The sequence below is a fragment of the Aquarana catesbeiana genome, linkage group LG05, assembly GCF_042186555.1.
Source record: "Aquarana catesbeiana isolate 2022-GZ linkage group LG05, ASM4218655v1, whole genome shotgun sequence".
Classification (NCBI taxonomy): domain Eukaryota; kingdom Metazoa; phylum Chordata; class Amphibia; order Anura; family Ranidae; genus Aquarana; species Aquarana catesbeiana.
Window position 1 is genome coordinate 299118409 of NC_133328.1, and position 26214 is coordinate 299144622.

The window sequence follows — 26214 nt, forward strand, 5'->3', positions numbered from 1 at the left end:
AGATGGCAGAGCTACCAGAGGACAGAGTAATTGCTCAACCACCTTTCATCAATGTGGGCCTAGATGTATTTGGTCCATGGTCTGTTTTAACCCGTCGCACTAGAGGAGGCAGTGCGGACAGCAAACAATGGGCAGTCCTTTTCACTTGTTTGTCCACCCAAGCTGTACACATAGAGCTACTTCAAGCCATGTCAACATCAAGCTTTATTAATGCCTTGAGGAGATTCTTCTCAATTCGTGGCCCAGCAAAACTGCTCCGTTCTGACAGAGGGACAAACTTTGTGGGAGCCTGCAAAGAACTTAACATTTGTGACAGCGAATCACAATTGCAAGACTTTCTCCAAGACAGAGGATGTACATGGGTCTTTAATCCTCCACACTCCTCACATATGGGTGGTGTCTGGGAGAGACTTATAGGTATTGCCAGGCGAATCTTGGACGCTATGTTGCTACAAACCAAACCTGCTCACTTGACCCATGAGACTTTAAGCACCTTTATGGCAGAGGTTACGGCTATTATGAATGCCAGGCCTTTAGTTCCTGTGTCCTCAGACCCAGATACACCTATGGTCCTTACCCCAGCAATGTTGTTGACTCAAAAGATGAACTCTTTGTCTGCTCCATCTGGGACCATAAGTACAACACAAGTTCATGCAAAACAATGGAAGCAAGTACAATGCTTGGCAGACACCTTTTGGAAAAGATGGAAGAGAGAGTATCTGTCAAATCTGCAACGCCGTAGGAAATGGACTGAGGATCGCCCAAACGTAAAAGTGGGTGATGTTGTTCTGTTGAAGGACAGCCAAGAGGGCAGGAACGAGTGGCCCGTAGGACTTATTGTCAATGCTCTACCAAGCAGGGATGGCAAGGTTAGAAAGGTGGAGGTCAAAACTGTAAAAAATGAGACCGCCAGAATTTATCTCAGACCTATAACTGACATTATAGTTTTGATCTCGGACTAGCTAGGATTACATTTTCCTGTATATGTTTTTTCTGCATAGCAGTAGTTATTCAGGTAATGACATAATAAATTATGCCAGACAGGGAGTGTTCTGCCCATATTGTTCATATTAATATGTGCTATGTGCTGTTACAGTTTATACTGTAATGTTAGTTTATGTTGTTGCCATCTAGTGGTCAGAGATGGTATTACTTTGCCAGAGCTTGAAGGAAGTAGGATTCTCCTCATAGTAAAAGGCAGTAACCTTTAACCTGGAACTGTATTTCCTTCATTTCATTACTTCTCCTGTATCTAATACACTGCATGAAGAAGAGCTCTTAAACTATTCCTGGACTAATGATGGAATTGTCTGTGAGTACTCTTACTGATAGAGTGAGGCTGCTGTATAATGTTTAATGTACTGACACATATGTTTGTTTATGCTTATGTTGTAGTTTTACAAAGTTATTCGGGATAAAGAATACATACAGATCTGATGTCTCACGTTTCTTGACTTCTGAATTATTGTTAAGCTGTCTGACTAGTGTTATACAACAGTTCAATAACACGAAGCAGAACAAAACATAACTACTATACCATCGATCTGTACTGGACAGGTAAGTTAGCAGCAGAAAGAAATAAGTACACCAAAACCTAATAGTGAAACTCAGACTAGATATGCTCTCTGGGATTAAGTGTGTGTGTTTGGGAGGGGGGGGGAGAGAGTCAAGTCTGAGGTTTTATCAGAGACTTGGAGCCTTAGCGTTCTCAGTGAGTAGGTAAGATTGGCAAGATTGGCCTTTGCATACCATGTCTTCCTCCATACTTCACTAATTATAACTTTATAGGTTGTTCAGTAACCCTCAAGGAGCAGTCACCTTATGTCCACATCCAGGGGTTTTTTGGACCATGCTTTCAGAAGAGTTTTATGAGAAGCTGTCATATACTGGTGAAGGAGCTCTGAGTACAGAGTAAAAATAGAGTAGGGCCTTTGTTTTGTCACTTTTTCCATAAACGATTGTTGCAAAGGGTCCCTTGTAGAGCCAAAACATGACTTGACATAGTCCATCAGCTGATAATAGTAAAACGCATGCTGTGGGGAAAGATGACACTCCTGAGAGAGGTCTGCAAAGGATTTTAGCTGACCAGTACCAGGAAAAAATAATTAAGCCATCTGGGTCAACCCAGTTGATTTCAATAATGCATAGGCCTTATGCTCATTTCTTTGAGGGAACATGGGGTTGGCATGGATAGATTAAAAGGTAGGGGTAAAAGGGGGCAGCCCTGACTTGTCCTTTTCATGAGTTGGATAGTGTTGGAAATGGATCCTGTTGTGACCAGTTGTGTTGTAGGGGAAGAGTACATGTTATTGAAAGTCTGGCATAGGACCCATAAAGGAAATAGTTTTCATCAACAGAAATAACCCCTGAAAAAGAATATTGTCAAATGCTTTATCTGTGTGAAGCATTACAATAGCCGTGTCTGCCTGGGGATGGAGTTTGGCATGTTCTCGAGCCAACAATGACTTTGTGGACATGTAGTACCAGGATCTTCCAGTGACAAAGCCTGCCTGTGCCAGATGTGAGAGGCCAGGTTTAGAGCAGTCAATCAGGAGGCTATAATTTTTGAGAGGATCTTGATATCCACATTGATCAATGATATAGGTCGGTATGAGCCTGGCACGGTCCGATCCTTCTCTTTTTTAGCTAAAAGCTTCATAAACATCTGCAAACACTTAGGAAGGTAAGGACCCCATCCTACATGGCTATATAAACATGCAGAAGTGTGTTTGGGGTATAATCCTGTCTGATTTTTAAAAATTCTGCAGAATACCCATCCGGGCCCCGTGCCCATTATTATTTTACAAGGTGTTTAAAAGTAAAAACAATCTCTTCAAAGAATATTGGGGCATTCAGTGTACCTAGCTGTGTAGAAGATAATTTGGGTAAACAGAGTTCAGCTAAAAGGGCGGTAGCCCTGTCTTGGTCTATCGGATCCTCTGAATATAATTGATAAGTGGTCAACAATGAATTTATTTCTGGTGATGAAATTCTAAGGATATAACTTGCGTCCCATAGGGCCATGATATGTGTTGGTTGTTAAAGCCCCTTGCAAAGCTTGGCTATCAATTTTACAGGTTTATTCCCATATTTATGACATTGGAGTGACACATAGGAGGACTTGATGTTTTCCTTTTTGGTCAGCCCAAGGGTCAAACTGCCATTTTGCAGCATGCTAGCCTTTCTTGTTTTCTATAAAACAAAGGTTAGCCAAGTTAGCCTGAGCTCTGTGAAGGGTGTCACTAGCAATGTGATACTGCTCTAAAGAGAGCTTCTTAAACTGAGTGGTGTAAGAAATAATATTGCCCTTGAGAAATGCATTCCTGCCTCCCAAAAGAAATTAGGGTCAGTAACTTGTTCACTATTGGAAAGCACATATTCCTTGCAGGCCTTATAGCATGACAGAAGTTCTTGTTCTTTGCTAGATGCAAAGGGAACCTCCATATATGAGGTGCAGTCCATGGTTGGAAGTCCTCCCAGGTAAGGTCGATGGGGCTGTGGTCAGAAAACTATTTCACATATCTCAGGGCCACTCATTGAGGGGAGCAAGGAAGGGAAACAAAAAAACAGTTTAGGTGTTTTAAAGAGTCAATATTGGGATGAGTAAAAGGTAAACTCTGTCAGTGAGCTGTTATAGTCGCCACACATCCAGCGATTATAAATGTAAAATCATGTGGGCCAATGGAATAGGTAGGGAGTAACCTGTATCCAATGGCCTACGTCGAGGCGTTTAAGGGATGACCTGTCTTCTGCCAGATCCACGACTGAGTTAAAGTCTCCTCCCAGGAAACTACAGCACACGCGAGAAAAGGTCCTGAATTAAAAGGGTCCCCAGAGAGTCATCCACATAAATGTTGGTAATCGTTATGTCCCGGGAGGCGATCATCAAGAATACAGTGATTTTACATCCTGATGGAGAAGCGTTGACTGAAAGAAGAACATAGGGTAGATTTTAATGGAGAGGGACCACACCTCGGCTTTACGGCCCACCACTGGAGAACCCAGAACCTCCTCCACCAACAGCAAAGTTGTTTGAAGCCATCCCCAGCCAAATTCGTCTCTTGAAGGAAAACCATGTCCACCTGAAGACGCTTCAAATGACGTAGAACTTTCATCCACTTGGCTGGTGACCTCAGATCTTTAACACACTATGAGATAATCCTCATTACACCTAGGCATAAATGGAATGGCTTGCACCCCCAAAGGAAAGTATAGGAGTCAGCAGTAATACCCCCTGAACATTAACAAAAAAGAAAATATAGAGGAAACCCTGGAGCATACAGCAGAACAGAGGAACATTGATTTACAAATAGGATAACAAATAAGTAACCGTAAGGACTTCACTTTTTTCCACGGAGTGGTTGTTACAGATAGTGCATCCAGCTTCTGAACCCCTCTCAATCTTAGCAATGATAAAGGCATAAGTGCCCAAGCCCAGGGCACATTTTCAAGAAGATACAAAAGCTATGATAGGAAATTTCTGCTCATTCAAAAAGCAGGAGTTAGTAGCCGGTGCACAATAACAGAACTCAGAAGCAACAGTAATATTTCTTCCCGAAGAGCCTGTAGGCCCATACCTGCTACACACAACAACATCACAGCTTCGTAAAATTAGAGAACATGTTCCCCAGTTAGGTAGAGCAGAAGGCATACAGTATTACTGAAAACTTTAGCGGGCTCCAGATTGACCGGTCTGACTGGTGTATCTTACTCATTTGGAAGGAGGGCTTCTTGGGGCTGTGTTGTTGTTCAGAGTCATCTTTAGAGATCAGAGCCCCATTCAATAGGGAGTCCATGTATTGTTTAGCCTCTTGGAAAGATGTAAATGGCATGTGTTCTTCAGCTGGAGATTGAAGGTGGAGAGTTTCTGGTTATGCAAGGGTAAATTATACCCATTGCTGATATAAGGCTGAACAGAAAGGTGTGAATGCCTTGCATTGGCAGGAGACCTCAGTGGACTAATCCGCAAGCAGCAACAACTGATGACCATCTACGAGGAGGTTACAAGCCTTTCTGGAGTTTTGCAGAATAGCCTGCTTGTCTGGGTAGTTTCAAAAATGCAATATCACTGACTGGGTTTTAGCTTGGTTCTCTGGAAGGGTTCCCACCAGGTGCACCCTTTCCATTGTACACATAGCACATAGGAGTTGATTTACTAAAGCTGAAAAGTGGAAAATCTGGTGCAGCTCCTTATAGAATCCAATCAGCTTCCACGTTTTTTGTCAAAGCTTAATTGAAGTTAGAAGCAGATTGGCTACCATGCACAGCTGTACCAGATTTTGCACTCTCCAGTTTTAGTAAATCAGCCCCAGTGTATGTTACCTGGTGTAGCTAATTTTCTAGAGAGGAGATTGATTAGCCTGCTGCAGTCTGTGTGACTGGTCCTGCACGTCCTTGCGGATCTGTTCCAAGCCTTTGAGTACCACTCTATACATGGCCTTTGTGATTTTAGAGGTGAGCAGTTGTACCACTGCTTGAGTGATTCTGGTGTGGACAGAGTCCCCTTCTGACTCAGGGTGCACTGGAGAAAGAGATGGGTCCGTGATGTCCTCTACCCCAGATGTTTGGGAGCCGATGGGGGAGAGAATACACTCAGGTCCAAAAAAGGGGTCCATGGAACTCTTGGATGATAAGGGTGCTGTGGTGTGGCCTTATAAAGCAGATTTAGGCAGGTTCAGAGGGAGCCAAGGTAATTTTTGTTTGCTGCCCCCCACTCCCAAAAAATTACCACTGTCCGCCACTGGCAGACAAAAAGTGTGCCTTTATTGCTCAGTCTTTTCAGCTTGAGACAAGAGGAAGGCTTTGCTTCAGCAATGAGTTTGTTCAAGAAGCAGGTGGCATGGTGTGTGTGCTAGAAGCAGGTTTTGATTGGTCGGGAGGGGGGTTATGGTGGCTGAAAAAACTATCCAGTACAAGCACGATGTGTCTGCACAGTGTCCTGTACCTCTGAATGGCCAGGCAAAGGATGAAAACTGCAAGCACAGGTCAGCTTCTGTGCTTTGGTTAAATTAGAACAAGAAAAAAAAGGTGTCAGGCAGGGTTAACTAGGCACTTAAAATGAAATAAGTATATGAAAATGATAAAGACTATGATTTGTAATATACACATATGTGAATACACACTTGCTGTTGGAATGCAGTAGTGCTTGTTGTTTAATGTAGCAATTGCTGCCATGGAAGCATAGTCTGTGATATAATCTTAGGTTTATTACATTAGCTCATAAAGTAATACAAGGCACCAAATATATCCAGTGGTGCTGGTTATTAAATTGGTTATTAAAGAATTTTTAGTCTAGAAAAGATCTTGTAAATACTGTAATCGAAACAATTCCGTAATGCAAATCCAGATTGCTACACAAATAACGGTTAGATTGTGTGTATACATAAAAACGCATGTAAAATGGCATAGTTATATTTAAGGAATACAAATGTGCTGTGTTACTAAATTAGATGTGTTTTGGTTATGTGTATCCTAATACAAAGGATCATAATATTGTCACAAAAAATGTGATATGTGTACCAACATCATAAATCCAAATGAAAGTGAAAAAATAAAAATTCAGAGGATGACACCAATATTTAATCTTTACACCTGCTGGACCTATCAGTGGTGGTGGTTGTGTTTGTATGTGATTTATCCTTGTACTTCCGTGAGTAGATACACAATTACTGATTTACAACAATTCTGTGGGTTGCACCATGGAATGCTTGCTTATCTCTTAAATGGCTTAATGTACATGGTGGAGTGGAAGTGGAAACAGTGAATCCCTGCTGATGTACTCTGGAGTTCCTGAGTGCCATTGAACAACCTGTTGCTGTGATATCCCAAATGGTCCCAAGGCTGTGGATGGATGATTACTGCTAACATGCTGTTATAAGACCACCTATAATTTGAGGTCTTATCACTAGGAAAGAGGCTGCACTTGGTGGTGGTGCTGAATTCACAAGGCTGCTTGTTGTCATTCAAAAGTGGAAACATATGGTAACATTTGCAATGGTGGTGGAATCCTCCTACACATAATTACTTGTTTCTTTTGGACATTTGAATACAGGTGGTCGATTTATGTTTATTAAATTATATTTTTAAGTTTGTGTGTCACTTTGGAATTGTTATCACCTTTTTTTCAATTTTATTTGGATGTATGATGTTAGAACACATATCACATTTGTTTTTGACAATTTTATGATCCTTTTTATTGGGGTACATATAATCAAAACACATCTAATATAGTAACATAGAGCAACATTTGTATTCTTTTTAATTTTGGTTCAGCACTCATATAATATGTTGTTTGTGAGTGCAGCTGTGGGAGATTTGGATTTGGATTTAGATTTTTGCTTGATGCTGAGCACCAAGAGCAGTTATTCTACCATTTAGTTACTGTATATATAATGATTCTAATGACTCGCTGCATTGTAAGGAATTAAACTTTTAGCATGGGTGCAGAAATGTAATACACAAAAAGTGAGGTATGTCATACAGAGTAGATCACTTTGAATCCTCCTAGAGGTGGCCACCAAACACCCAGGTCTTTAAACAAAGTTCCCTGCATTATCTCTTTAATAGTTCAAAGTAGGTTAAAAAAGGAAAAAGTGCATCCTGGTGAACATGGGTTCCTGGTTAGAAGTCTCTGACCCTTTTGTTGTCTGAGATGACTTTCCCAACGAGACAGATAGATTGAGTGTGCTTGCTTACACCCATCTTTAATGACAGGTGGGTGTATCAGATGTCCAGGCATACATATAACCACGCTCATGGGATCCCAGCCTGTATTACAATGTACAGGAAGGTCTCCCATACAGTCACCAATTGAAGTGTTTGCTTACAGTAGGTTTGCTCCATGTTAAACAATATATGAATCAAGTTATTATAGAATAGTTTTAAATAATCACATCCCCTTAATTAAACATCCCCCAGTCCAAAATCTCAAGCCCCCTAACCTAATCTAAGATAAGCCTTTGGTTCCCATTTGTTTACCTTACCAAGAGTTGAAAGCACCAAGTAGGAAACCATGTTTTTTTTAAATCTTTTTGTATGATATAGTAAAACTAAAGCCGGCCATAGATGGAAGGATTTTTTTTCCTGCAACCACAGGTTGCAGAAAAGAACATTGCTTGATTCCCCCATCAACACTGACTGTGTTGATGGAGGAATCCCTTCTGCAGAACCATTGTCTTCACCCCGCAGGGGGCAGGTGGAGCCGTCCCTGCTGGGAGAACACAGTGATTACTACTAGCGACTATAATAGCCGCCAGCAATAATTGCATGTAAAATCTGACTGGCTGGTTGTAATCAAGTTGATCAGTTGGTCAACTTGGGTACATTCAGCCTGCCCATACATGGTTCGCGTCTTGGCCAGTCCCTGCTGAATCGGTCGAAATTCAAACAATCTTTGTCCGGCTTTAGCTGTCCAGTGGCATCTACACAATGAACAGAGCAGAACATAACACTTCTAAACCTTCCCTTTGAAGAGAATGTATGATTATTTGTACATAATGTACTTCTTTATTTTTTATGATCAGGAGACAACAATAACATTTTAAAACATTTTTTTTCAATTAGGAAGGCAAATATGAAAAATTGCATAATAATATGTAGTATCCAGTCAGCAGGTGGAGCTCTCGCTATATATAAAATAACCAATAAACTTTATATTGTAAATTAACTAAAATAATTTTACTTTAACTTACTTTACTTTACTCCGTTCTGATCCTTCTCCCCCTACAGGAGATCTAATGAAGACCAGCTGTCACTAAGACCCGTGCCTTGGGTAGGTCTGTATTAGCTACCATGGGGCACCATAATAGATATCCATTTTAGCTTACAAGTTTTTACATTGTCTCCCACTGCCAGAAGGTTTTATTGCCAACTGCTTTTGGGCATGGATTCCAGACATTAGTCTGTATGCCCATCTATGCCCTTTCTCCTTTACATGGTCCCCCTTGTAATCTTTGTATTTCTTCCACTATAAGGTAATTTATAGGCAAATAGACTACTTCTGTTGTGAGTGAATTTGCACTTTGCAAGGGAATTGGCCCTTAGAAGAGTGAATGTGGCAAAAATGCACTTTGCAAATAATTGCCAATCAATGCATGGAAAAAAAGATCAAGCTAATGGAAAATGCATTTGCAAAGTGCAAATACCCCTGCAAAGTAAACAGCCTATTTGCCTTTAGTAAATCAACCTTTTTGTATTTGTGCAAGCATCTCTCACTTGCTGTTAAAATTCTGCTTGTTGCCTTAGTGGTTAGTAGGGTGCTGGTGGTAGGTAAATTAGCCAGATGTCCAGCTTGCTGAAAACAGAGACTGGCATCCATTTTTAGTTAATTTGAGCAGGCAGAGTAATAGCACAAGTAGGCTCTGTTTTGGACGTACTAAGAGTATTTGTGCCACTGTACTCAGGGCCGTCTTTAATATTGATTGGACCCCGGGCAAAAATTTTCTTGGGGCCCCCACCAGCCTCCGTCCCCCATGCAATTTAGTTCTCCACCTTCTCTGAGACATACAATAAATAGCAGCTAGGCGCAAAATCAGTTTACAGTATCAGACCAGGCAGCGATTGCGATTGGTTGCCAGAGGTTACAGCATATCATTACCACTTACTGACTGGTTGCTAGAGGTTACAGCACACATTACGGCTCACTGAGTATTTGCTAGAGGTTACAGCACATGATTTCTGCTTGTTGATTGGTTGCTAGAGATTACTGTACATTAATACTGCTCTCCAATTGGTTGCTAGAGGTTACAGCACATCATCTTCTCACTGCCTGCACATGATGGACTGGGAAGGTGAGGGGACCCATCAATAGACAGAAAACTCCTAGGGACCCTAGAACTACTGGGATCAGTGGCAGTGCTGGGGGGAGGGGAGGGTGTGATCAGTGGCAATGCTGATTTTTTTTACCAACTACAAATATAAAGAGGAGTTTTAACACTGGCCACAAATGTAATAGGGGTTTACACTGACCACTAATGTAATAGAGGCATTCACAGTAACCACCAATGTAAGGAGGGATTTACACTGACCACTAATGTAATAGAGGCATTCACAGTAACCATAACCACTAATGTAAAAAGGGACTTACACTGATCAGCAATGTAAGGGGAACATTCACACTGGTCACTAGTGAATGAAAGGATTCTACACCAAGCACCAATGTAATGAGAAGATTTACACTGACCACCAAAGTAACTGAGACATTTAACCTGCGTTCACATTTGTGTGTGTCAGGAACGTATGCAAAATGTATTTTCTGACACCACAGAAACGTGCTGCCCTTTAGCAGATACACAGCAATGCCATCAATTGTTAATGGCACCCTCACACATCTGCTGACATGTGCCTTGGCACCGTGTGATTTTGAAAAAGGGTTAGGGACTTTCTTCCACATTTCTAGTGCATAGAGCAGCCCATTGAAATGAATGGGCTGCCCTACACGCTACCTACAATTTTATCCACCCTGTCAGTACACCTTTGCATCCTAAAACCCCTACTAACCTCTGCACCCAAATCCTCCCCCATCCTCTCCACTTCAACCCTCCATCCTTTAACTCTACCTGCCTCCTCTGCTCATCTTTGGACCCACCTTCCTTACCTCCATACATCCCCTCCTTGCTCACCTGTGCACCCAAACTGTAATTCCTTCTCTGCCTACCTCTGCACACCCCACATTACCCTCCCCAACACCAATTTGTTTGCCTTTGCCGAACAGGCAGATGTTAGGCTTAATGATCACAGTTGTAGGCAGGGCTTTCAAGCATGCCCCTTTACCTCCCCAGAGGGCAGCATTTAGTATAGGTGATGGTGGATTTGACTCGGGGGGCATGATATACATATGAATGCTGCCACTATTTACATATTAATGCCGGTTATTTACATGTAAACACAGGGTCTGCAGGTGAGTCATCTGTACACAACAATAGGGCAGAGCTGGGCAGCATTAGTAGCAGCACTTCACACTGAGATATTGGGACACAGCACAGGACTAAAACTTCAAGGAACAGGAAATTTAAACCAGGATAGTTGGCAAGTATGAGGCAGCTGCTTTGGGCCCCATAACAATGACAGGGCCCAGGGCAGCTGCCCCTTTTGCCCTGCCTTAAAGGTGGCCCTGCCTGTACTACTGACCAGAAGCTGTGCATTAGGTTATTAAAAAATATTTGGTATGCTACTACCAAGTGTAATGTTCCTAGTGATGTGGCTGCACTGTTTTAAATAGGACCAGATACCCCTGTAATTTAAGGTAAACAGCCAGATCTCGTACAGTACATTTCTAGAAAGTACTTTGCTTCATTTGATGTTGACACTTTAATATTGTAGGAGTCTGTTGGCAACTATCTAAGAACTATGCTTATTCTAACGATTATGGTTCTGTACTGGGAGCTCCATCCCAAACCAAAAGCTTCAGGAAGCACATTTTATCCACTTAGAAAAACAGAATCGTGTGTCTCTGGCCATTAATGTAATCTCTTTTACATGCAACATGATCGAGGTAAGTGGATTGCTGTCACAACATTACTGCAGGATTTACTTTTTCAGTTTAGCTCTCAGTTCTACTCTAAGCTTCAATGATAAACACAGAATGCCATAACCACTTTTGTGCTGAGGGAATAATATTATAGTAGAAGTGTACAGTATAGCTGTATACTGTAAACAGAAACCTTGGTTTCCAGGTTTACCAAGATCAGCACACACCTACTCTTAACACATTCTTGGCCCTGTTTCTTCTCCACTTCATTGATGTGTGCTTCTTCCTATCACCTCTCAAACTTATGTTCTTACCATCTGATCATTCTTCTCATACTTTTATATTTCATAATATATTTTGTTATATAATAATAATAGTAATAATGTTGTTCACTGCTTTCCTTCTCCTGATTACTTGCCAGCCTTCTTCTTCCTTTTATTTTACTATCTCTATCCTTCTCATAGTAGATTCTCACCCTGCTTCTTCCCTCAGTGAACTCTAACACACTGCTGATATTTTAAAGACTGTAATAGATGATAGGCCAACTTTTCATTGCTGCCTACAATGGCTAATCCTGCTGCTGGGTTGCAAGCTTAGTACACCTGGATCTTTAATAAAACCTTTATTACCAATACAAGTCACACTGTCCCCACATCCTTTAGGACAACTGGCTTTGCTAGCAAAATCCTAAGGTGTGTGCTGGAACACATTCCTGCACCAGTGATCGCTGCAACCCCAATACATCATGGGACTTTATACCCCAGTTAACATAGAAAGCAGATATGTTTTAACTACTTATATGTATATAATACAACTAAAAACAAACTGGCTTTCAAAATTCCTATAACGATACTACTAAACCTGCAATTCTCCAAGTCATCGGGACCTAAGAAGTCTCTCAGATCAAGTGCCGCACCCAAGTGTTGAAAATTCTGTGCAGCATACTTTAGCTTTAGACCACTGCTGTCTTAAGACAAGACTTGTGACAAGGCTTTCCCATTCAGTCATATCTGGAACCTTTCTGACTGACACACAGTTCATGAGTAGCAGTCTGGAAACAGAATGCATGGCACACAATTTATCATATAAGTTGAATACAACAGCATGGGAGCTGATTTTGAATTAGTATTTATTTTTGTTGGACAAATAACCAAAATGTACCTATATATTTAAAATGCAGGTGTTCTTTAAATTACATATACACTCTTTATCACTTCAATATACTGAATATTAAGCAGAGAATGAAAAGGCACATAATAAAGTGAGGTTGAAATGTCATACTGTTTGTTTAAGCTTTGACTTATAGGTTTTAACAGAACTAATACACTCTCCTCAGTCTTTTACGTTTGCAGGCTTAATTATGCAATTACTTTACTATTTGTAACAAGATTTTACAAGATTACATCCAAGAAAGAAATTAATAAAGAATTCCCTCTGAAAGATAAAATATAGGACAATCATTTATTCACAGTGAATATGCCCTTTTAATTTAAGGCATTTGTGAACATTTCTTTGCTATAAGAAATAATTTCTAGACAAAATCTTCCAAATAATTATTCACAAGAGGGGACCTAAAGCGAAGTGCTCTATAAAACCCACATTTTATTATCCATGAAGCAAAGTATTTGGCTCTGAAAATCCACAGAAAATTATTCTATTTTTTCTTTTTTTAAATCCAATGCAATGCATAAATCGTTGTCAGAAAGCCCTTCACATCAAGAATTAAGACTGCAAACGAGCCTTTGAAATGAAAATGAGGTATTATGAAGATTTTGTTTGATTGACATTTGAATTGATTAATAGCTTAGAAAATGGTTCTAATAAAGTATCAAGCACATTTTGTTTAGGTCAATGAAAGAAAAAATAATACAAAATGTCAGAGAGAGAAGATAAAATATCTTGCCTATGTAGAAAATAAAAATTCATGTGGAGAACATGTAATTGCTTCTCTTGCTCACATGGTCCCAGTATAAAGCTTTTTCTAATATACTTACACTAACCATAAGCATTTCTGTAAAACTTCATTTGCCCTTTTGTATTTAATGTTCTTACACTTTGCAAACAATTTATCAGAATGCATCCATTATTGAAGACTGTCTGATACCACAATATTTGTAAATTGCCTCTTTTTACAAACTGGACAAAATGTGTAGTTTTATATTGTATAATTAAGAAAAGAACATGCTTAGCTAAAGATGACACTAGGAAATGGTGTGGTCTTTGAAATTGCCTTTTGGTTCATATTTCCAGCAAGCTAGAATGCTGCAGCAGCACATATAGAAAGGCACTATAATGCATTTGTAAAGGTTATAGGTAATTGAAAAACCCAGTTTACATATGTGAGTAGACAGCTACCACATAATGAACAAATTAGACCTTTTGACATATTTTTTTATATGGAATATGGAAATTGCTCACTAAGCTGTTGACAACTGCACCATTGTATGATAGTTAATGTAAAACACTCTGGTCCTGCCTAGTAGACAGCTTTTCTGGAAGACCATCCTAATGTCTGGCTAGATTGCAGGCATGAAAATCTTTTGTGTGGCTACAAAAACCTGCCAAACCAAAGGTCCACCTCATTCAAGAATATTCACCCGAAATGAGTCAGCACCATTATACTTGTAGAATGTGGAAAAAAATAATATATGTTTCTTATTACCCCTCTGTTATGCTGCAACACTAATATTTAAAATAAGTTGATTTTAGAATACCACACTTTCTAAAATATATCTCAGAGTAGTCTCAGTTTCAGGTACAGTAAATGAATTACATATTTCTTGAACTCTTATACCAGACACCCAAAAATATTTTGCAAATATGCTCACCTTGCTATGAGATGACTGATAGGAACAAGCTAATTAAATGCATAATGCATCAAATGCATTACTGATATCTGTTTTGCAATGTCTATGAATCTGCTGTTTATCAAACAAGCCCATATTCTATTCAACATTAGGTCAGCAATTTAACCATTTTAATGCTACCTTTGTAAATACTATTGTCAGGGATACAAACTGCAGGAATCTAGCAGCAGGGATGGGCAGATCTGTGTTCTAACGCAGTGATCTAATGCAGTTAGGAAACTGAAATTAGAGTATATATGATTTAAGATAAATCATCAACTACATATACTTATAATAAACAAATCGAAGTGACAAATGAAAGTGCGGCAACAAATGTGTAGGATTAAAAAAACATCAATAAATTAAAAATATATAAAATATGTCACACAATATGCCGCACATAAAATGAAATGCATTAAACATCAAAACCATCAATTAACAGTTATGCACATTGAATGTGACCTCATGCTCAATCAATAGCACTGTGGCAAATGAAAAGTCCAAAGAAGTTCAATTAACATGTCCAACACCATATGAATCACTCCACTTCCAAAAATCTCCATCTGCGTCTATTTGAAAATTATTAGAGAGGAACAATCATTGCATTTCACTCACAACACTTCTATGTGCTTACCAGAAAGTGTGTGATTCCTTGGTAAAGAAATAGTCAAACAAGGTTTAACCACTTAAAGACCAGCCGCCGCAGTTATACTGCGACAGGTTGGCTCTCCTGGGCAAATCGCTGTCACTGTATGTCGGCCACTTTAAGACCACTAGGGAGTGCAACGCCGGAGCTAATGCGAGTGGCCGGCGGCCACAATGTCCTCTAGCCACCCACGATCACTCCTGAGAGAGAAAGAACAGGGATCTGTCAATGTAAACAGACAGATCCCCGTTCTGTCAGGGGAGGATAGACAGATCTGCTGTCCCTAGTGATTAGGAACAGCGATCTGTCTCCTCCTCCAGTCACTGCACTGCCCCCACAGTTAGAAACACCTCCCTAGGGAACACTTAACTCCTTGATCACCCCCTAGTGTTAACCCCTTCCCTGCCAGTGACATTTATACAGTAATCAGAGGCTATTTTTAGCTCTGATCGCTGTATAAGTGTCAATGGTCCCAGAAAAGTGTCTGATCTGCCCGACGCAATGTTGCAGCCCAGCTAAAATTCACTGATCACCACCATTACTAGTAAAAAAAAAATTAATAATAAAAATGCCATAAATCTATCCCCTATTTTGTAGATGCTATAACTTTTCCGCAAACCAACCAATATACCCTTATTGCAATTTTTTACCAAAAATATGTAATAGATTACATATCGGCCTAAACTGATGAGGGCATTTGTTTTTTTACAATTTTTTGGAGATATTAATTGGGATATTTATTATAGCAAAAAATAAAATATATGTATTTTTTCCAAAATTGTCTGTCTTTTTTGTTTATAGAGCAAAAAAAATGCAGAGGTGATGAAATACCACCAATATTACCTAAGTAATAGAAAGGCTAACTAGCAAACTAACTATATACAATATTACATTATACCCCTGTAAAGCTATATAGAATGGGCTGAGCACCAGATTCACTATGTGGCAGATGTAGAGTAGCAGCTGGAGACCTGATTCACCTCCTCTGGCGTTGCCCCAAACTCCATAGGTATTGGACGGAGGTCTTGGCTACACTGAATCAGGTGTTCCAGGCCAATGTTCCTCTAGATCCGTTGTGTTGCTTACTGGGAGTGTTGGAGGGGGTGATAGCGGAGGAGGTGATGAGAACCGCCGTTGCAAGAGCATTGTTTCAGGCCAGAAAGGTAATAATGTTGGGATGGAAATCTGTTATGCCACCTAGTTACACTACATGGATACAACACATGGGAAAAACACTTATAATGGAAAAATATATATACCAGCATAGGGGGAGCCCCGGAAAATTTGATAGACTGTGGGACCCGTGGCTAGCAGTGCCTGGCATAAGCCCCATGGAATTGGTTCAGATGAGACTGTTAAGAAGTGCTTAAATTCAAAGGCGGAATGAGGTATCAATCAGACGGCTGGGAGTTAGGTCACATGACAAATACGCTATGAAGCTGTGGAAAGTGTGTAACAAAGGATGGAGGAGGAAGGTGTGAGGTAGAAGGAGATCATGCCCTTGGTTAAATTAGACGGGACACATAGTCCGAATGTTGAAATTCTTAGGATGTATAATGTATCACTTGACTGATTTGTGTATTTCTGTACTTGGAAGATGTCTACTACGGTTCATGTATAAATGTACTGTTTGTTTTTTGAGCAATAAAACTTTTTTTGATTAAAAAAAAAAAACAAAAAAACTATATACAATATATGCAAAATGGTGGACACAAACAATTGGGTAATAAAGGAGAAGCCAGGAAGGCGGTAACCAGGACTGCAATCAGGAACAAGGGGAGCAGGTTCAAGGCAGTAGCATATGCAGGGCAAGAGGAAGATCAGGAGCAGGGTCAGGATAAAGAGCAAGCAGTATCTGGCTCCCTCCAGCTTAAGTTTAAAATACAGCCAGACAGTCATCCTCGGTGAGAACCATCTTTTAAATCCCCCTCCTCCCACCAATTTGACTTGTCTCCACCTATCTCTGTATTACACATGCTTGAGTGCTATCCATTCCCCTTAACTCCCTGACTTGAGAAAAGGCTGTGTCAGTCCCAAAACATGTAGCCACACCCCTGCCAACATAGTGACACCATCCCCCAAAAATCCTGAAGAGAGCCAAATGGAGCTAAGCTAGGCTGAGCTGCCAAAGGGCTCCCAGAAGCCGCCTAGCTGTATCTACAGAAACTTGCATTCCAGTTTGACAGATCACATCCTCCTCACTCCAGTGGCTTCAAGGCATAGCACTGACAATACCAACACCTTACCTGCTGATCTATGCATATCAAGGCCAATCCACAGGAGGCTTCTACCTGGGTTTGGTGACATGCTGATCCACTCCTAATGCAGTGAGTGCATTTTATACATTCCTTTAAGCTCCATTCACATGTGATGGTGGGGGCAAAAGCCAGAAGCTCATGCTCCTTTTTAAGCGACAAGCGTAGAGCGTTGCAATTGCAGCCCAATTCACTGTGGCAAAATTGATGTGATTTCACCCGTGATCAGGTGTAAATGGAGCCTTATGGTTTTAATAAATGGTTTACACTTAGGTGGTGGTGCCCTTTCCTGCTTGTGTTTACATTTATGCATTAGGGTACTCAAGACCTGATTGTAGAGGAGCAGCAACCACAACAGTGTTTTTGTTCAACACCTTAGATTGGCTTGGGACTGCAAGCAGCTAAAAAAATTTAAATAAGCCGTTGAAATAAATACATTTTGACCATACATATATATTTGGAATAATAAACTTTATTGGCTGCGGCTTTTATTTATTGGTTATACATATTAAATATCAAATATCATTAAACAACTCTATATTATTTCTTTCATAAAATCATCAATAACTTTTTTCCAGCATTAATATAAATATTGAAATTAACAACTCAGCTTTTATAGCTTGAGTTGTATTATAACAAGCATATATTTAATAATAAATTGTCCCAAAAAAGGCAGGCGCAATAACAAGCCTCCTGCCTACCACCCCCAGCTCGCGGTCTGTTCAATGGCTGTTTTGAAAAAATTGAAGTTAAGTTTAAATTTAAGTTATAATCAGGCCTATATCCGAGAGATGAATGCCATCCGTCCGATATAATCCCGGAAGTCCTCCTTCCAAATCTCTGTGTCTAAACAATGAGCCATAGCCTATACTCATAAACTTTTCAATACGCCTATTAATACGTTTCCTAATTTTTTTCAAAAAGTGAAAATGCATCATATTTCAACCATACTAAGCAAGGAACTATTTCGGAGAATATAATGTCAGTCTTGGGAGATACACTTTTTAATCTTTGAATAGTGGCATGAATCTGAAACAGTTAATTTAAATTTTTCAATTTACACCTATATTGTTGTCTCCCAAGTGTATTATCAATATATCAGGTAGAGGCCATCCATAACGCAATCTTCCCACTACTGACATCAACTCATTCCAAACCATTCCTCGCTTACCATACCAATAAATTTGAAAAATGTTCGGGTCCAAATCCAAATTTTCTCCATAAACTCTTTCCAGTGCTCTCTTATGGACCCAGAACACAAAGGAATGACCAACGATCCAAATAGTTTTCTGTGTTCCTGAAATTAAAAATTATAAGTTAGGTCTGATATATGAAGTATAAGCGTTTGAGTTCCATCTACCTATTTTCTTGCTCTTATCCTTGTCTAGCCCTAATTTAGTAGCTTCTGTCATTGCTCCAATCCTGAATGAATGACAGGACAGTGAAATTTTATCCAAGTTAAGCAATCTCAGACATTTCTCGAATACTTTAATGAATTTAAATTTAGTAAGTGGTAAATTATTCTCATGTATAAACAACAATTCCTTACCGTGAGGTCTGAAACTAAGATATTCATTTAATAACCTAACCGGACAAATTGCTGGATTATTACAAGGATATAAAGTAATCCATGCACCCTTGCCCAGTTGATCCATTTTAGAACGATGCAAGAAAATCTTAACCTATTGACCATTAGCTTCTATTGCTTTAAAAAGAAGCCTGTTGGAACGTTTCTTGTTTTGTGGCACTAGCTCCGAAATCCTCAACGCAGCAAAAAAACATGTAGAGGAGGCTGTAAACATATACTTTCTGTTCCTAGACATAGTCTTTCTAATATCTCTGGAGTAATTGGTTGTCTATTATGAACTTAAAATGTTGCCTTTCTGTAACCTTTCATTGCTTGCTGAATGTAGAAAAAACGAAATAGAGAAGGAAAGCCATACAACTTCAGAAAAAAGTAAACTCCACATAATATTATATTAATATAAGACCAAGAGCATATTTTTTCAAATAAAAAAATAAGAAAAGAATGTGCTATATTTTTGTTAAAAGATGAACAACTTATACAATTCATATTAAAGGAGGATATCCAGGAAAATAACGCTGATGTATCCTAGCCATGTGTTAGGTGCCAATAAATTTTTTATATATCCATATATTCAATTATTTCCCATAGATGATGAGGGCATACCATACCTATTTTGACCGCTTCTGGGAGCAGTCCAAAAAAAGTTCTCTGCTACTATGTTACCTTTCCCTGGAATGTATTTTGCTTTCAGCCAAATGTTCACCGTCAGACATTTTGATACTAAATACCTCAGTAATGTTGTAAATGGCTGTGATTTAGATGATAAGCAATTAGTAAAAAACATTACGCCTTTATTATCTGTGCTAATAAGCAGACTATGGTTACCAAACTGTTTTACCCAAATTTCCATGACTACTATAATTGGAAACTCTAATAAGACACTATTTTTCCAAAAAACTTGACTTTTCCATCTAAAAGGCCATTTTTCAGCACACCAATTATTCCTCCATATTGCAGCAAAGCCAATAGACCTGGCAGAATCAGTAAATAAACAAAATTCTTTGTATGAAATTAATTAATGCTGCAATACGGTTGATTGAAAAATAGAGTCTTCTTGAAAAAATTCTACCAACAGGTAGAATTCGTGTTACAAATGCTAAGGATCCTAATAACTTCTGCATTTCTTTCAATAACACTTTTTTCTTACGAATCAAACTTATAATTAATTCTGAAATGTTCTCAAATTTTTCTTGGGGAAGACGAAATTCCATAAGAGAAACAACAATTGTAATCCCTAAAAATTCCAAACTCGTTGTAGGTAAAACTGTTTTTTCAAGCACTAATGGAGTTCCAAAATTCTCACAAATGTTAAAAAATAATTGTAAAAGATTCATACAATCTTCTGATCCATAAGAACCAATAAATAAAAAATCATCTAAATAGTGTAATATACAGTGCCTTGCAAAAGTATTCACCCCCCATGGCATTTTTTGTGTTTTGTTGCCTCACAACCTGGAATTAACATGGGTGGTTTGAGGATTTGCATCATTTAATTTACAGATCATGCCCACAACTTTGAAGATGTTGTTTTTTTTCTTTTTTTTTTCTATTGTGAAACAAACAACAAATAGGACCAAATAACAGAAAAAGTCAATGTGCATAACTATTCACCCCCCTAAAGTCAATACTTTGTAGAGCCACCTTTTGCGGCTATCACAGCTCCAACTCGCTTTGGATAAGTCTCTACGAACTTGCCACATCTTACCACTGGGATTTTTGCCCATTCCTCCTTGCAAAACTGCTCCAGCTCCTTCAAGTTGGATGGTTTTTGCTTGTGAACAGCAATCTTTAAGTCTGACCACAGATTTTCTATTGGATTGAGGTCTGGGCTTTGACTAGGTCATTCCAACACATTTACATGTTTCCCCTTAAACCACTCAAGTGTTGCTTTAGCAGTGTGTTTGGGGTCATTGTCCTGTTGAAAGGTGAACCTCCGTCCTAGCCTCAAATCACACACAGTGTAGTACAGGTTTTGCTCAAGAATATCCCTGTATTTAGCACCATCCATCTTCCCCTCAACTCTGACCAGTTTCCCAGTCCCGACTGCTGAAAAACATCCCCACAGCATTATGCTGCCACCACCATGTTTCACAGTGGGGATGCTGTTCTTTGGGTGATGTGATGTGTTGGGTTTGCGCCAGACTAATGCCCTGTACACACGGTTGGATTTTCCAATGGAAAATGTGCGATCGGAGCGTGTTGTCGGAAATTCCGACCGTGTGTGGGCTCCATATTACATTTTTCCACCAGATTTTCCGACACACAAAGTTTGAGAGCAGGCTATAAAATTTTCCGACAACAAAATCCGATCGCGTCAATTCCGACCGTGTGTGGAAAATTAGCGTTCGGAATAGATACAGCACTTTCGTCACGCTGCAATGTTTTAAATTGTTTAAAACAGCGCACTCTCTTCTTCTTTATAATGCGAGAAGAATGAAGTAGTTTTGCTGCTCATTAGGGATGAGCTTCGAATTCAAGTCGAACTCATGTTTGACTCGAACATCGGCTGTTCGCAAGTTCGCCGAACAGTGAACAAATTCGAATGTCGCGGAACACCCTTTAAAAGTATATGGGAGAAATCAAAAGTGCTTATTTTAAAGGCTTATATGCAAGTTATTGTCATAAAAAGTGTTTGGGGACCTAGGTCCTGCCCCAGGGGACATGGATCAATGCAAAAAAAAGTTTTAAAAACAGCCGTTTTTTCAGGAGAAGTGATTTTAATAATGCTTAAAGTCAAACAATAAAAGTGTAATATTCCTTTAAATTTCGTAGCTGGGGGGTGTCTATAGTATGCCTGTAGAGGGGCGCATGTTTCCCGTGCTTAGAACAGTCTGACAGCAAAATGACATTTCAAAGGAAAAAAGTCATTTAAAACTACTCGCGGCTATTGCATTGCCGGTCCGACAATACACATAGAAGTTCATTGATAAAAACGGCATGGGAATTCCCCACAGGGGAACCCCGAACCAAAATTTTAAAAAAAAATGACGTGGGGGGTCACCCTAAATTCCATACCAGGCCCTTCGGGTCTGGTATGTGTAGTGATATAATAATATGTGGTGCAGGTAGAGAGTGGGTATGATAATTAATTAGTAAGTACTCTTCCGCAGCAACCCAATTCTTCCAGAGAGATGCACTTTATTGACTTCCAACACAGAACAAAGTCCAAAGTCCACAGATGACAAAAAATCCAACAGAGTAGATATAATTCAGAATCCCATTTCCTAGGTCTGTGTGTTCATACACAGACAAGCCTAACTGACTATAGACTGAACACCATGTTATATTCACTAGATATTGAATGACTGAGCAATTTGATTGGCCGTCTCCATTCAGGCCTTTTATATACTTTAGTCTTTCAGACAGACAACAACTCCCAGCCGTGAACAGCTGCAGTCATAAACCGCCCCAATTTGCACTCCCGCATATGAACATCAACAAGTCCCTTTAGATATGTGTAATTAGATTAGATTAACAGATACCACCTGAACACCCTTTGAAATGTTCAAATAGACTTGCATAAGATTAACACATCAAAGGGTCTTCAGCTGTCCCCTTGTTATGTTAAAATTCAGTTGGACAAATCAACCAGTCAATTGAATTCTGGCCTGGTCAATATTGACTGTATGTGTACATACATATAATATAATGTCCCACATAAATCGGTGAACATATTACAACATATACCCCCACTTGGGTAGGTTCTAACTACTAGAACTGACCCATAAATCAAACAACAAAAAATATCATTTTGATTTAAGGTACTGGATGCTTTACAATGGCTCATATAAAATATGAAGTTGAAACTGGTTACATCTCTCTTCGCCAGCCTCTAAAATATCCCCATGAAACAGTTATTAGATAATATAACTTTTAGACCATGACTGGAAAAGGATTTGGTAAACATCAGTGGCCCATATAGCTGTTATGCCCCATACACACGGTCGGACTTTGTTCGGACATTCCGACAACAAAATCCTAGGATTTTTTCCGACGGATGTTGGCTCAAACTTGTCTTGCATACACACGGTCACACAAAGTTGTCGGAAAATCCGATCATTCTGAACGCGGTGACGTAAAACACGTTCGTCAGGACTATAAATGGGGCAGTGGCCAATAGCTTTAATCTCTTTATTTATTCTGAGCATGCGTGGCACTTTGTCCGTCGGATTTGTGTACACACGATCGGAATTTCCGACAACGGATTTTGTTGTCGGAAAATTTTATAGCCTGCTCTCAAACTTTGTGTGTCGGAAAATAAGATGGAAAATGTGTGATGGAGCCTACACACGGTCGGAATTTCCGACAACATGGTCCTATCACACATTTTCCGTCGGAAAATCCGACCGTGTGTACGGGGCATTAGGCCTTATTATATCACATCAAGATCTTGAATATTGCACAAAGACGAGCTGATGACACAGTCCATTCTTCGGTCTGACTTCATCACATCTCTCACCATCTCACTGAAAGTAAACTTGGTATGCTCTGGGAGCTCCAATCCACATAAGTCCAGGATTCTCTCATCTCCAGGGCTCAAGCTTTTCATTTTTTTCTACTTATATCTTTATAGTAAGAAGAATCATCAATGAACCAGCACTCACTTTCAAGGTCAAAAAGGTTTGGATATGGCAGGAAAAACTGTACTGCAAACTATTTCCTTGCTTTTGACATTCATGAGTCCATCTTGCAAGCATTTTACAATTCACATTTGCTTCTTTCCATTTCCTATTTGAACAATGATGACTGGGTTGTGTACCTGTCAAGTACCAGAATTTGTTGATTGCCAGCCACAATTTGCTTTTGTAATTTTCTGTAGGCCGACCCCTCATTGCCTTCAATAGAGCAGTTATTTGGATCATTCAGTCCATAATTACACCTGAATGGTACATATACATATACCTCACATGATGGTTCAGATAGAATCAGCTTGACATCAGTGTTTATCAGATCTTCTATCCAGACAAAGCGGCAGTGGAAATTCTTGCCAGTATCTTCACCATGAAAGGTAGAAAGGTCTTTTTCATCCATATATGTCATAGCCTTTAGCATATTATAAACAACTGAATCAACAAAGTTTAAAATCATGACTAGAGTAATGAATTTCACTCACCCCTCTTATAAATTTAGGAAAACCACCCAACATACTATAATTTATGCTATGCCAAGCCATTGTGCAGCATCTCACCTTAGATGTCAAATATATTGATCAATACGCATTATGTAATATGTAGAAATGACAAAGTATGCTCTATATGAGGCCATTCGGGGGATGTTACTGCAGCCTCCTTTGCTAATCTATCTACAGTATTGTTCCAGTAGTGCTCGGTTGTTTGTTTTCTGTGGGCCTGTACCTTTCGGATATTAATTTTTGAAAAGAATTGCGTTTCCTTCTCTATCATTTTCCATAGGGATGCATATCTTATCTCACTGCCATCTGTCCCTTTAAGGCCCATCACATTCCACCATGAAAGATAGACAACTGCACCCTTGCATACCTGGTCTGAGTCAGAAGCAATGTTAACAATTCCACCATCATCTCTTAACTCAATGAAAACTTACAGAAGTGCTGCTATCTCCACATACTGTGCAGAACGAGCTCTACATGAATATGAAAATTGTCTCTGTACCTCACCATCTTTTACACAAACACCAGCAAACCCTGAGATTCTACTTCCATGGAACCCCGGCCAAAATTAAAAAAATGACGTGGGGGTCCCCCTAAATTCCATACCAGACCCTTCAGGTCTGGTATGGATATTAAGGGGAACCCCGGCCAAAAAAAAATGACGTGGGGGTCCCCCTAAATTCCATACCAGACCCTTCAGGTCTGGTATGGATATTAAGGGGAACCCCGCGCCAAAATTAAAAAAAAAAAAACTGTGTGGGGTCCCCCCAGAGATCCATACCAGACCCTTATCCGAGCACGCAACCTGGCAGGCCGCAGGAAAAGAGGGGGGATGAGAGAGCGCCCCCCCTCCTGAACTGTACCAGGCCATATGCCCTCAACCTTGTCCCCATGTTGATGAGGACAAGGGCCTCATCCCCACAACCCTGGCCGGTGGTTGTGGGGGTCTGCGGGCGGGGGGCTTATCGGAATCTGTAAGCCCCCTTTAACAAGGGGACCCCCAGATCCCGGCTCTCCTCCCTGTGTGAAATGGTAAGGGGGTACAAGAGTACCATTTCACTAAAAAACTATCAAAAATGTTAAAAATGACAAGAGACTGTTTTTGACAATTCCTTTATTTAAATGCTTCTTCTTTCTTCTATCTTCCTTCATCTTCTTCTTCTTCTTCTTCTGGTTCTTCTGGCTCTTCTGGTTCTTCCTCCGGTGTTCTCATCCAGCATCTCCTCCGCGGAGTCTTCTATCTTCTTCTGCTCGGGCCGCTCCGCACCCATGGCATGGGGGGAGGCTCCCGCACTTCTCTTCATCTTCTTCTCTTCTTCATCTTCTTCTCTTCTTCATCTTATTCTCTTCTTCATCTTCTTCTCCGGGCCGCTCCGCATCCATGCTGGCATGGTGGGAGGCTCCCGCTGTGTGACGCATCTCCTCTTCTGACGGTTCTTAAATAACAGGGGGCGGGACCACCCAGTGACCCCGCCCCCCTCTGACGCACAGGACATGATGGGACTTCCCTGTGGCATTCCCCGTGACATCACAGGGAAGTCCCGTCAAGTCACCGAAAGATCCGGAGAGTGCTGCAAAAAAGTAAGTAGTTGTCCTGTGTTCCTATTCTTTATGTTTATTAGGTTCGTGCTGCTCCATGTGCTTTTCTTAACTGTTATCCAGTTTCAAAAGGCAACTTTCATGTTCATGGGCACATTATTCGTTTGTATAAAACATTGTTCGTTCGGCCTATAAAATATTGTTTTGGCCATATGCATTTGCCCACATTTTTTAGGGCCTACTTGTCTGAAACTAATTTGGTTGTGTGGATGGGTTTGTTACTAGAATGAAATGCTAACTAGATTCTGTGTAAGGAGAGGACACTCAGCAGCTGTTCACACATCTGGACGCTGGAGCACTAGTGTGTGACACAAGAACACCCTTTTTATTAGGGGTCCCACACAGGTGCTCCTGTATATACTATAGGGGTGTCTCCATCTGTGAAGCTTGTACAAAACAGGTAAGTATTGAAGCTTGACAAAGGACAAGAAAAATGCAATATCTTTGAACTCTGCCAAAACAGACAATTGTACCCCACTTCCAAGTAATGTTTCATATTTATAGTTCTGCCATCAAATATCTGTGTGCTAAGTATACCTATTTTTTTTTACATAGGGGAGAAAAGACTCGGAGGACACCCCTCATCCGAGGAGACCAGAGACCCCCCACCTCTGGAAGAAGGGAAAATCCACCCAAGACAAGCAGAGCAGGAGGAGGAAGACGTGGTGGAAATTGGCACCACAAC

The 26214-nt window shown here is 40.1% G+C and overlaps 1 long non-coding RNA gene across 1 annotated transcript; it reads left to right on the top strand.

The window, feature by feature from the left end:
* The first annotated feature begins 257 nt into the window (after positions 1-257).
* Positions 258-26214, top strand: LOC141145881 (uncharacterized). Its single transcript, XR_012244689.1, has 3 exons — positions 258-1312; positions 1396-1557; positions 26085-26214. It is a non-coding gene; the product is annotated as an uncharacterized lncRNA (long non-coding RNA).